The sequence below is a fragment of the Lepidothrix coronata genome, unplaced genomic scaffold, assembly GCF_001604755.1.
Source record: "Lepidothrix coronata isolate B3197 unplaced genomic scaffold, Lepidothrix_coronata-1.0 Scaffold47, whole genome shotgun sequence".
Classification (NCBI taxonomy): Eukaryota; Metazoa; Chordata; class Aves; order Passeriformes; family Pipridae; genus Lepidothrix; species Lepidothrix coronata.
The window spans coordinates 517,713-528,704 of NW_016690227.1; the positions used below are offsets into that span (position 1 = coordinate 517,713).

The 10,992-nt window shown below is 35.0% G+C and overlaps 1 long non-coding RNA gene across 1 annotated transcript in view; it reads left to right on the forward strand.

The window, feature by feature from the left end:
- The first annotated feature begins 8,066 nt into the window (after positions 1 to 8,066).
- The window catches only part of LOC108497357, a 9,852-nt gene continuing 6,926 nt past the window's right edge, over positions 8,067 to 10,992 (forward strand). The window contains exon 1 of the long non-coding RNA XR_001874772.1: positions 8,067 to 8,229. This is a non-coding gene — a long non-coding RNA (uncharacterized LOC108497357). The remainder of the gene's footprint in view (positions 8,230 to 10,992) is intronic.

The following is a 10,992-nucleotide window of genomic DNA, read 5'->3' on the forward strand; positions in this document are numbered from 1 at the left end:
ACTAAAAGCAGACCTGAAGAAACACATATACAAGACTTGTTTTTAGGTAAAAAAACCCCAGAATTCACTGAAGAAAGAAATTAAAATATCAGAGGAGGGGATTAGAAAAGAAGATAGATGGAATGATAAAGCCTACAATTACAGGGATGCTTCTCCAGTGTATTTACTTGAGAGACCAGGAGAAATATGCCATCTGACACACCAATTTGTGTATGCACAAATTCAGTACTCTGAATGATTTTGTGACCAGTGAGGCGGAAGCATTTAGTAATTTAACACAAATGAAAACTATCAAGTCTCCACAACTAGATGGAATTTCTGCTAAGGAGGCTACGGAAAAAATATGCAGGGCAGTGAAAAGCAGCGTAGAGCAACTGTGAGGCTACAGTGGGTTAAGAGAACTAATTTACAGGAAAAACAGACCAAATATTGTACATTTTATTTGTTGTCCTTATGCAGGTATTTATAAGATAGATCTCTAATCAAACATCATAGTGGAGTTTTGTTTGAGTTAGGATGTCTACTGGATTTGACAAGGGTCTAAACTCATGACTTGCATGCCAGAGTAACACTCTCATCTGGTAGCTATAGCAAAGCCTGAAGGTGGCTTCTTGGATTCTCCTACTGAGATTATTCCATTGATAAAATTAAATACATTTTCAGAGGACAGGAAAGGAGCAGAAATTGATTTAGTCAATACCTTGCCTTCATGCTGACACAAATAAAAAATCCATTTTCCATATGGTTTGCTAAGTTTAGAAGATTGATCAGAGCAAGAGTGAAGAGCACAGAAAGGCTTGTTCTTCCACTGAAAAGCACGGAGAAAGTAAGTAAAAGGAAAAAAGATGTATCAATTTACTTGAGTGAGCTGACTCGCCCAAGCTCTCCTGCATTGATCTTGAAAAATGTTTTCTCTTGCTCTCTATGTACAAAAAACCTCATGAGGGAACCACTTGTGCCCTATGCTGCTCCTGTTCACTGAGTTGATGGAAAACTGCAAGTGCCCTTCACCAGAGTAGATTTTAAATCCTAAATATGCAAAGTATTACCTCTGCTTTACATCAGCTGTGCATTTGTCTCCTCTGGAAAATTACACAAAAAGAGAACATGATCTGATCTATTTTTGTTCCTAGTAACTAATAAACAAGTACCATATTGCTTATGTTACTTGATGTCTCCAGATGGCCCTTTCAAAACTCCATAGTCTTCCTCCAGCTTTTATGATTGTGGCAGGTGTATACTTTCTAATTGGAGTTTCAGGACCAAAAATTTCTGAAGTATCACTTCCTCTCATCCTTTGACCTTCCAATGTTTTTATTTTTCCATACATATTTTCTTGCCAGGTTGAAGCTGGCACCTTGTGGTTCATTGCTACACACCCTCACTGGTAAAGCAGAATGAGGTGTTTTATAGAGGAGTTTGTTCAGCTCTGTCCAAAGGAAATAATGTCTGTATATACTTCTGTTAATTTATTATAATTTTTACATACAAAGAGTTTAATCAAGAAAACACAACACTACCTTATACAGTTAACTGAGACTAGACAGTATTAAATCCATTTTCTTCTCTTACCTCCATATGTTTTCATGTTCATTCTGCTGAATCAGTATGTTGGAAACTTTCAGCTCATGCATCACTCATACAATTATTTAACAGAAAATATTAGCCTGGGAGTGATCCTAGAGCAAAAAAAAGTGTAGTCTAAATATCAAATCCCATGCTGAATTTACAGTTCAAACAGCCTCATAAAATGATATTTTTAATTCAAATTAAAGCATATTTTTTTTCAAGACTTGAGAACTAATGCACAATTTTTTTTCTTGGGCATTCACAGGCAGACTTTGTCATCTTCCATAAAACAGTGAGAAGGATTGAATGTTAAAGGGGACCTAAGCCTCTAAATTGCTTAATTTTATACACAAGCTCCTTTTTTTATATGAGACCTGATCTCCTGTGTGTTATTTGTTTTGTATCCTGGGAGTAAAAGATGATTGGGAGGAAGTGGGATATTGCATATATTCATACAGTATCTTTTGTCTGAGGACTGTGACATTTCATTATGGGCTGGCAAGAACTGCAGTAATACATATTGCAGCTCAGATGAGGTCTCCTTAAGTTCATATAGAAGTGGTAAATATTTTCCAGGCACAGTGTCTGAGATTGTCAGAATTTAACAAATGTTCCCTTGAGCAAGAGGCCAAGCAGGATGTTGAACTGTGCCAAGAACCTAACTTTATGTACAGCTCTAAACCTCTAGACACAATGGTCATGTATTTTCTCCTGAGGTAAAGCAACATTATTTTATGGATAGATGTCTTTTATTATTATAAAACTTTGATTTATGAATTTTAATATTAAACAAAGCAATGTTTTCAAGAGAATTGATCTTGAAATAAGCAAATACGTTGTCATTTAACCATATGCTTAATGGTATGCTACTTATAATTGTAATGATTGTTTGTCAAGCATAGTTTCAAATAAAGAAAGAAATGCACACATGGTTTTCTTATTTATGTGCATTAAAATGCATACAGAATGTTTAGAAATGCAAATCCTTTAAATCAACTACTTGAGGAAATCAGGCTTTGTTCCAAGTTGTTGTAATAGAGTCTCTTGCATATAAATAAAAGATTATGTTAGAGAGAGAGAATAAGTCATCTGTATAACAGCAGTCAAGAACTGATTCTGAAAAGGGTGAAAACACAGAGCTTTTGTAGCACTGAGGAGATAGAAGGGTTGGAGAACTAAATTGTCTGCAATTATTTCTGTGGCTGATTGTACAGTAGCAGCAAGATTATGTTGATGCATTTGCCCTATTATAGTGACTTAGAGGGAATTTGCTCTTTTTAATACCTCACCACCAGAAGTCAGCATTGCATTATTTTGATTTATAGCATTATTAGTACAGTTTATATTTCAGTGCCCCTTCTTAATCCTTCCATTCATAGTGTTTTACCAGTTTCTCTGATATTTCAGCAGTATTTTCAGAAAGTCAGTTTTCTAAGGGAATAGATGTTAAACCAAAGTTAACTGTGGTTTACAATCATCAAAAAATACAAACATGGGGGCATATAGATATGTGGTCCTGTGATGGAAAGCTTGGCTCTTATCGTGATGGAGTTACTATTTTTCTTTGAAATTCAGAAGGGCATCGCAATTGTATCAAAGTCTCAATGACTATGAATCTGTGGTGACCATCGCCCATGATGAAAGGGAGATTTGAGGAAGCCTATAAAGAAAGACTCAGGAAAAATATGAGAAAATAATAAATGGGAGAGTTGTTCACATCTCTTCTTTCCTGTGATTATAGAAATTTAGATCCATCTAGGGGAACATATTTGAACTTGAGCTTGGAAGCAGACTTCATGGGGATTAATTTTTCATTCCTTCAGGGATTGATCTGAAAAGCAGAGGTAATGACCTATGAGGACAGTGATCAAAAACACATAACAAGTACCTAATTGTGAATAAAACATTCCTCACATTACAACTGGGAAAAGAACTGCACTAAATTGCACCAAAGGATCGTGTCCCTCTGCACCCTGTTTCTAACAGTGCTTATGAGCATCTCATGGAGAAAAAGTAAGATTAGGCAGACATTCTTTATTTAATAGTCCTTTAGACTGCTTATCTCATTGTTATCTGTATCTATACAGTACTTATCAATAATTTATTTCTGCGAACTTGAGCCTGCATATTCTCTCTCTAACATCTCTCTCATGAAGCATTTCCTCTTTCTGTTGGATTTGAACCTGGCTGCTGGCTTCTTCTCAGTTCTTGTCCTTGGACAAGTATACTTATTCGTTCTCAGCTAGATTTTCCTTTTTCCACTCTTACATTTCTTAGATTTTTGACACTGGTGTTAAAGCATGCATTTTGGTCCACTTCGCATCCTATTTAAATAGCACTCCTATTTTTTATAGGCCTATTTCTTAACCTTCACAAGTCAGACAATTTGGATGACCTTCTCTTTAAAAGACACTCTTTTATACATCTTAGCTTTTCCCCAACCCTTTGGTTTAAGAGTTCACTAACAAGCTTCTTAAAAGGCTAGCAGTCTGATTCACTTAGAGTTCAAATTAGATACATCCTTCCTTTCTTGCCTTCATCTGCTCCAGAAGCATTCTATGTGAATCATTGATGGGCAACTAATCTCCGGTAAGAAATTTGTTTACAAAATACATTCTCTAAATATATATTTAAACCAAAAGCAGGAGAAAAAAATTTTAAATACAGTGGAATATAGAAATTTCAGATTACTTGAAAAAATGTTGTTACTAATTTTTAGATATTTTGCATAATATTTCAAAATTTATTAAGAAAATTAACCTATCCTTTATCTAACTGGTTCACAAACCAGTTGTGACAATTTTTCAGTAAGCTCAAGACTCACTGTAATTGAAACCTCAGTTCTCTCAAAAAACATTTGAGAATGTTAGAGTTAAAAAGATTCCCTGTGGTATTTACTGGCATTTTCATTATACATGGTATAGTCTTGCTTTCATGAAACATCCGAATAATATATTAGATAAAAACTCTGCCTTTTTAAGAATTATATGTTCTAACAATAAAAAGAAGTATTTTATTTGTATTCAATCATGCCAATATTTAAACAGAATTTCAATGAACTGTTACTGAATAGCCTTCTTTTTATGGGAGAAGCCCATCTTGCATCAAAGCTAGTGAAATGTCACCTTAGAGATCACTCACCCAGTTTGACAGTGAGCTGGAGTGTAGAGAAAGTGCCAGCTAAATGTTTTGCTCACCCTTTTACTGGTAACAGTTTTTTCCCTCTTTAATGAATTTGCAAAACTATATTGGGTCTTCTGTTGGGTCATGTCTCAGAAATTAATGGTTAGTTTTTTGACTTTAAAAAAAAGCCCCCTAAATAACAAAGTTGAAACTGAACCAGGTTTCAACATCCTTAACAATACTGTTAATTGTATTTTTTTTTCATTGTCTAATCAAGTTAGTACCAGGAAACTAGTTTTTTGATGCTATAAATGATGAAGAGAAAAAAATCTCTTCTAGGTTATTACTTAGATTAGGAGTGGAACATTGTCTGATTAACCACTCAAGCCTATTGCTCTTGTCTACAGAGGCATTGAAATGAATGCTGATGTTAGAAGTATAAAGCCAATAACCATACATTCACAGCAGTTTCTCAAGTGTTGTTTGCTCTTCGACCTGTAGTTGCACTAATAACGGCAATATTTGGAACAAAAAAAATGACAGGATGTGAAGAGTGTTTGAAGTTAGGAAATATGCTTTTGTATGTGAAATGAGCACTTCTCAGTAGGGAAATCAATTGCTGAGAGGTAATAAACAAGGAAACCAATAAGAAGGATTTGTTTTTGCTTTTCAAAAGAGGATTGCAATTAAAAGTAGATAATCTTTAATTTTATTATAGAACTACAATGAAAACAGATAATCCTTGCATCTATTAGATAGGATTTATTAATATCTTCTTATCTTACAACACTTTAATTTCCCTCTAACAATTATCTTCTCTTGTCTGAAAAATCTTTTCCTCAGTATGCTTTAGTGGTTATTCAGGCATCTATAGGATTGTTCCCATGTAAACAATACATGCTCTCACCTTTTTTTTTTTTTAAGAGTCAATATAAAATCACATGAGTGTATAAATAAAAATTAACAGCATGTCTAAATATTCTTTATATCATATCGTGATACTCTTAGAGAAACTAATATAAACATGACACTACAAACCTGAGGTAAAATACACACTACATGTAAATTCTAAAAAAAAAAAAAAAGCATCTAAACTGATATGTAAGAAAGTGTTTATAAACAGAATTTAAATAATAAATAATTCTGTTAAAATAAGCAGAATTTCTCTCTAGTTTGATAATTCTTATGACCCCAACTTTTTATTCTGCTCTTGCCAAGTCTTTCAAGGAACTTGCTTGATCAATATTTTTCTTTTCAGAACAGTGAAATCTGATATTTGGAAAATGTTCAGCAAAGCCCTACTCTTCAGTACTACAAAACAATAAATCATTTATCCAAGAATCCAAAAATATTTTGTTTCTTTCTAATTCCAATTAATTATGCTTTGATATCAATTTTTCTTTGACAGAATCAAGCTGCATTTCACATTTTATTATATAAATAGACAACTTGTAGAACTAATCCTCAAAAATTTTTGTAGTTTATGTATATTATATTGCTTGTTATATGTGTGGTCAAAAGGGCACAAGTTGCAATAATCCTTTCCATGACTGTTTGGAATAATAATTGAAAATTATTGTAATTTTTAATTGAATATTTTATCTCTCTACTTAAAAAAAACCCCAGATTTCCCAGTCCTCTGAACTGCTCACTCGTTTTCCTTCCGATTTCCTCTCAGCTTTGGTATACAGTAAGTATATGACAGAAGATGAGATAGTTCAGCTATAATAATATTTTTATTATCAAATCCATTTGCCATTTTTCTCTTCAGTAATATTTGAAAAGGGATATAATTTTACAAAGTAAACTAAAATGTTATTAAGAGTAGATATCATCACTTTCATAGAGCTCCACTCATTGCTGAAATCATAAAAATAATAACTATACTTTCTCTTAAAGTATTCTGTTCTATGAACTGTGTACAAAATAATTGTCTGTTGCTTTGAGCCCATGAGATCTAAAATCCTTATAACTTTTGCATAATTGATGACATTATAAGAATAATAAAACATTGCTTTTTGAAAACAAGAACAATACAGATGCAGTTGCTGTTACTTGTCTTGCAGTTTTGGTGGGGAAACATATTTTTAGATTAAAAAAACAACTTTTCACTATAGTAATTGGACAATGGGGAGCAAGGCTTTAATAAAAGTATTCACATGCCATGGCAAATGACCTAATTTAAAACATAGCTCTTGAATTAACTCACATTCTAGTCATGACTAAAGTATTTTCTGAGTGGGAATTTGTGACCCATGAGTTTTGCAATGAGATATCATATCTTATCTGAGTTCTGGAAGTAGAGTCAATAAACATGGTCCTATTGTATTTACAACTGCTTGAGACTTTTTCCTTATGTGATATGAACAGATGTTTCACCTTTTCCAGACAAAAGATCAAGACTTACTATGAAGAGACTTGTAGAAGCTGGAAGGCAGAAGAGAAAAAATTGTAGATCCAGAAACTGAAATGCACAAGACTTTTAATTCACTGAGAGAGTTATTAGAGAGGATCTTTGTTGCTACTCCTAGCAAAAAGATTTCCATCAATTGAAGACTGATAAAAGACCCTGCCTAGGTAGCTTGGAAGTGTTCAAGGTACTGCCCATTAGGCTGTGAAGTCTACACAATGCAAAGCAATTCAGATCCCATTAACAGGAAAACACCATTAATATAGACTCTCTTAAATAAGGAATAGGTTAATAGATTTACCAGATCACAGATCTATTTGGAATTAAAGTGTATTGTCAAGACTGAAGTGCTGTAGTGACACTGATCACCACAAACTCAGTATCTCTGAGTCCTGCTCCCTTATGCTATACAACTGTGACCAAAGGACAGTCCCTCATGAGAACCTAGGAACAAATATGGTTCAGCTGATTCATGGGCTCATTGTTTGTCTGCTCCTATACAATAGTTTTAAAATTCAAAAGCCTTAAAATGTGTTTTAAACAGTCACTCCTACTCAGAAAAATATGCTTCCCTGTGAAGGAGCAAGATTCAGGATGGGAACAGTTCCAGGCATGGAGGAAGATATACAGCAATTGACAGGACTTTATTATACGGATTTACAGTGTTTATGTGCTTATAAATATACACATTGTATGTTGCCCCATATTTATATTTCCCGGGAGTGCCCAGATGTACCCACTTCCCTACTCCCTGCTTCCCTGCTCCCCTCTTGATTGGCCGGAGAAGCTGCAGAGAGAAGACAGACACCATTCGCCTTTTCCTTCCCCGGCTCCTCCCACATTCCTCCCCCTTTTGCTTGTGTCCCTATCCCAATTTGTTCCCCCGTTTGTCTGCCTCATGCTCCACCCCATGTTCTGGTCCTTTTCCTGCCTGAACTGATAAAAAATCCCATGCACGCCTCAATAAAGCATTTCATCTGCACCCTACCTTTTTTGGGGATCTGTCCGTGCTGCGTTACAGCCCCATCCCCCCTCGGACCGTGGCACATCCTTTATACTTCTTCAACTGAATTTATATCATAAACAACCTTTTTATGCCATAAAGAACAGGTTTTCTGTTAAGGGAGGTAAGTTTTCTCTGGGCTGTAGTTCTAGAGAATGTACATCTTACCTCTTAAAGAAGCATATATCCTTGAGGTTTTGTGCTCATTTCCAAGAAAACTGCGTGTCAGCTGTCCCTGGATGATAGACAGCCATGTAAATAAAGCATTAATATAACTCTTGCAAAGAAAATATTGCAAGAAACTGAGATTTAAAAGAAAATATTGCAAGAATCTGAGAATTACAATGATTTGCTTGGATATTTATACTGCATTGCTAATCTGTAGTTTTCGTTTTCAAAGGTGGGTGAGCAATACCTGTGTTTAACAGAAGTGGGGTCAGCACAATAAAATTCCTTGCATGAAAATCACAGAAAGTTCATATGGACTGGAATAGCCATGGAATGGCATGAGAGACAAGATCTCTATCCATCATAGGTGATTTCCCTGTGGTCACTTGAATAGTCTGGCACAGAACCAGAGAGAACCTCTTGGTTTCGCATCTGATAATCTATTTTTGAACTGAAGAAGGGTGTTGCCCATAGTTCTTTATTTGAATGTCATTATAATATGATGTGAATATGTTTCATTGACAATAAGTATAATGAACGTGATATTGAATGACAAAATCACTGTTCCTAATAATGAACTGACAGTGACCCTTGAACTTCAGCTGAAATTTTGCGTTTGGTCTGATACAAAATGGAAGTGAGGAAGTAGAAGAAATCCAGTCTAATAGGAAACGAAGCAAAATGTTTAGGTAACAACAAATATTAACAAAAGAAAAAAATTGCTTATTTTGTTCTGTCAAGCTGAAGATCCTCCTACTCTGGTGATACAATGTTTTGTAAAGGGCAAATGACACGGGCAAGCCAAAGCTGAATTAGTTTTATACATAATATTACTTCCTGGAGTAAAAACCAAACCTATTAGGCAGCAAACTTAAGAGGAAAATGTATGTGGAAAGAAAGAGACAGTACCACGGGGCCTTGTATTTTATCTTATTACTTCCATTAAGTCACTAGGGTGTCCGGCATGATTGCTACTGATGATTATCTGGAATGCAAATGGGTTGAAGACATAAACATTTTTAGCTTTCCTAAGTAGGATACAGGTTGGTTCCCCCCCGATTTTTTCTCTTGTAATTAGTTTGTGTCCATGGTAATCATGTCTTTTGGACTAAAAATTGATTTACAATCCTACCTTCAAGCATATCTTTGCCCTGATAGCAGTAACTAGTAACAATGGGCAAGAGACCCAGATACAGGATGCTATTTTGCACATTTGAAAACTGTTTATTTTTTCTGCATTTCTGTGAGTGCATAGGGACAAAAAGCACTCTGTTCTGATAGGGTCACAATATTTTTTACATTAAACCTTTTGCATTTCGTTGTACTAGCAATGCTGTCTATTCTGAAATGCCTAACGTTCAATAAAGTTATATTTCATTGTAATTCTACTTCCTGTCCCACTCTTTATCTCAATAAACAACTTTTCATCCTGTCTCTGGACATTGGAGGCCTAGTCACATTGCCAAAAGAAGCACCAATGATAAATGATGAGAATGCCATTCAGCAAGTATTTCCATTTTTCTCTCTCATTAAATAAAAAGTCTCATAGAAAGATTTGAGTGTAGCTGCAACTACCACATGTGATATCTCTTAAAATACGATAAATCGACAATTTTACCCTAGCTTCCTAACAGTTTGGAGCGAACAACTAGAGGAAGAACTTGTTTTCTTACGATTTACATGACATTCATAGGTAAAATGTGTGTGCTGTAATCTCTTTCACTGAGGTTTAAGATAAAGGCAGTTTCAGAAGCCAGTGCTTAACATTTTAGATCAAGTTACTGCTTTTCTGACTGATCTGCTCGACATTGCGGTGGACAGTGTAGGAGAGCGTACGTTGCCACTTTCTGTGCCTGGGTGCCTGAGGGGTGCAGGCTCAATGTTAGTTCACTTCCCTTTCTCCTAAATATTTTATGAATTTCTGCTGTACGATAACCACTGTCACCATTCAGCGTATAGTGGGGAATTCTTAGGCATATACGTCTCCACCATGCTCTGCCTTACAAAGCTTTGCCGACTCTGAATTCTACTAGTTTCTCAGGTCTTGCACAGAATGCATTTGTAAGGAAAATGTATCCCCTATGGCTTGCAGTCTCCCCCACCGGTGTTAACACTTCGAATTGTTTCCTAATTGCAGAAAACTGTAGTTGATTAATAATTAAATCTTTTCAGGTGGAATCTTTGTTCACCCATGAGGTGTTCAGTCCTTAGAAATGTGTGAATTGCCTATTTCCTAAATATTGGTTGAAAGTGTTTAGGAGAAGAAGTGAAGATAAATATCACAGACATTTGAAATTGCATGGGGAATTGCAGGCAGGGAAAATGAAACAAATTGCATACTTGATTGAGATGCTGGAGGCCCTTTTTAAGTCATTATGCTGTATCATTCTTCCATTTAGTGTAATTTATTTTCTCTCTCTTGAATCTTTGCAGATAGATTTATTAAGATATTGTAACTATTCTGAAATAGGTACACATTCATCTGCAGTAAAATTGCATTTGCCATACAGTAGTCCAGGTACTTAATACAAATGACATAGTCCTTCTGGGTTTTATTGCACACAACCCAAGTAATTTGTAGTGTTGCTGTGGTAATTCTAAACCTGGAGTTTTAATTTTTTGGTTTGAATTTTTGTTCAAATTATTTTTTTAACCATTTTAAAAAAACTTGTTCTTTAAAATTTCCCCATACACAGTTTTCTGTAAAACAGAAGTGGAA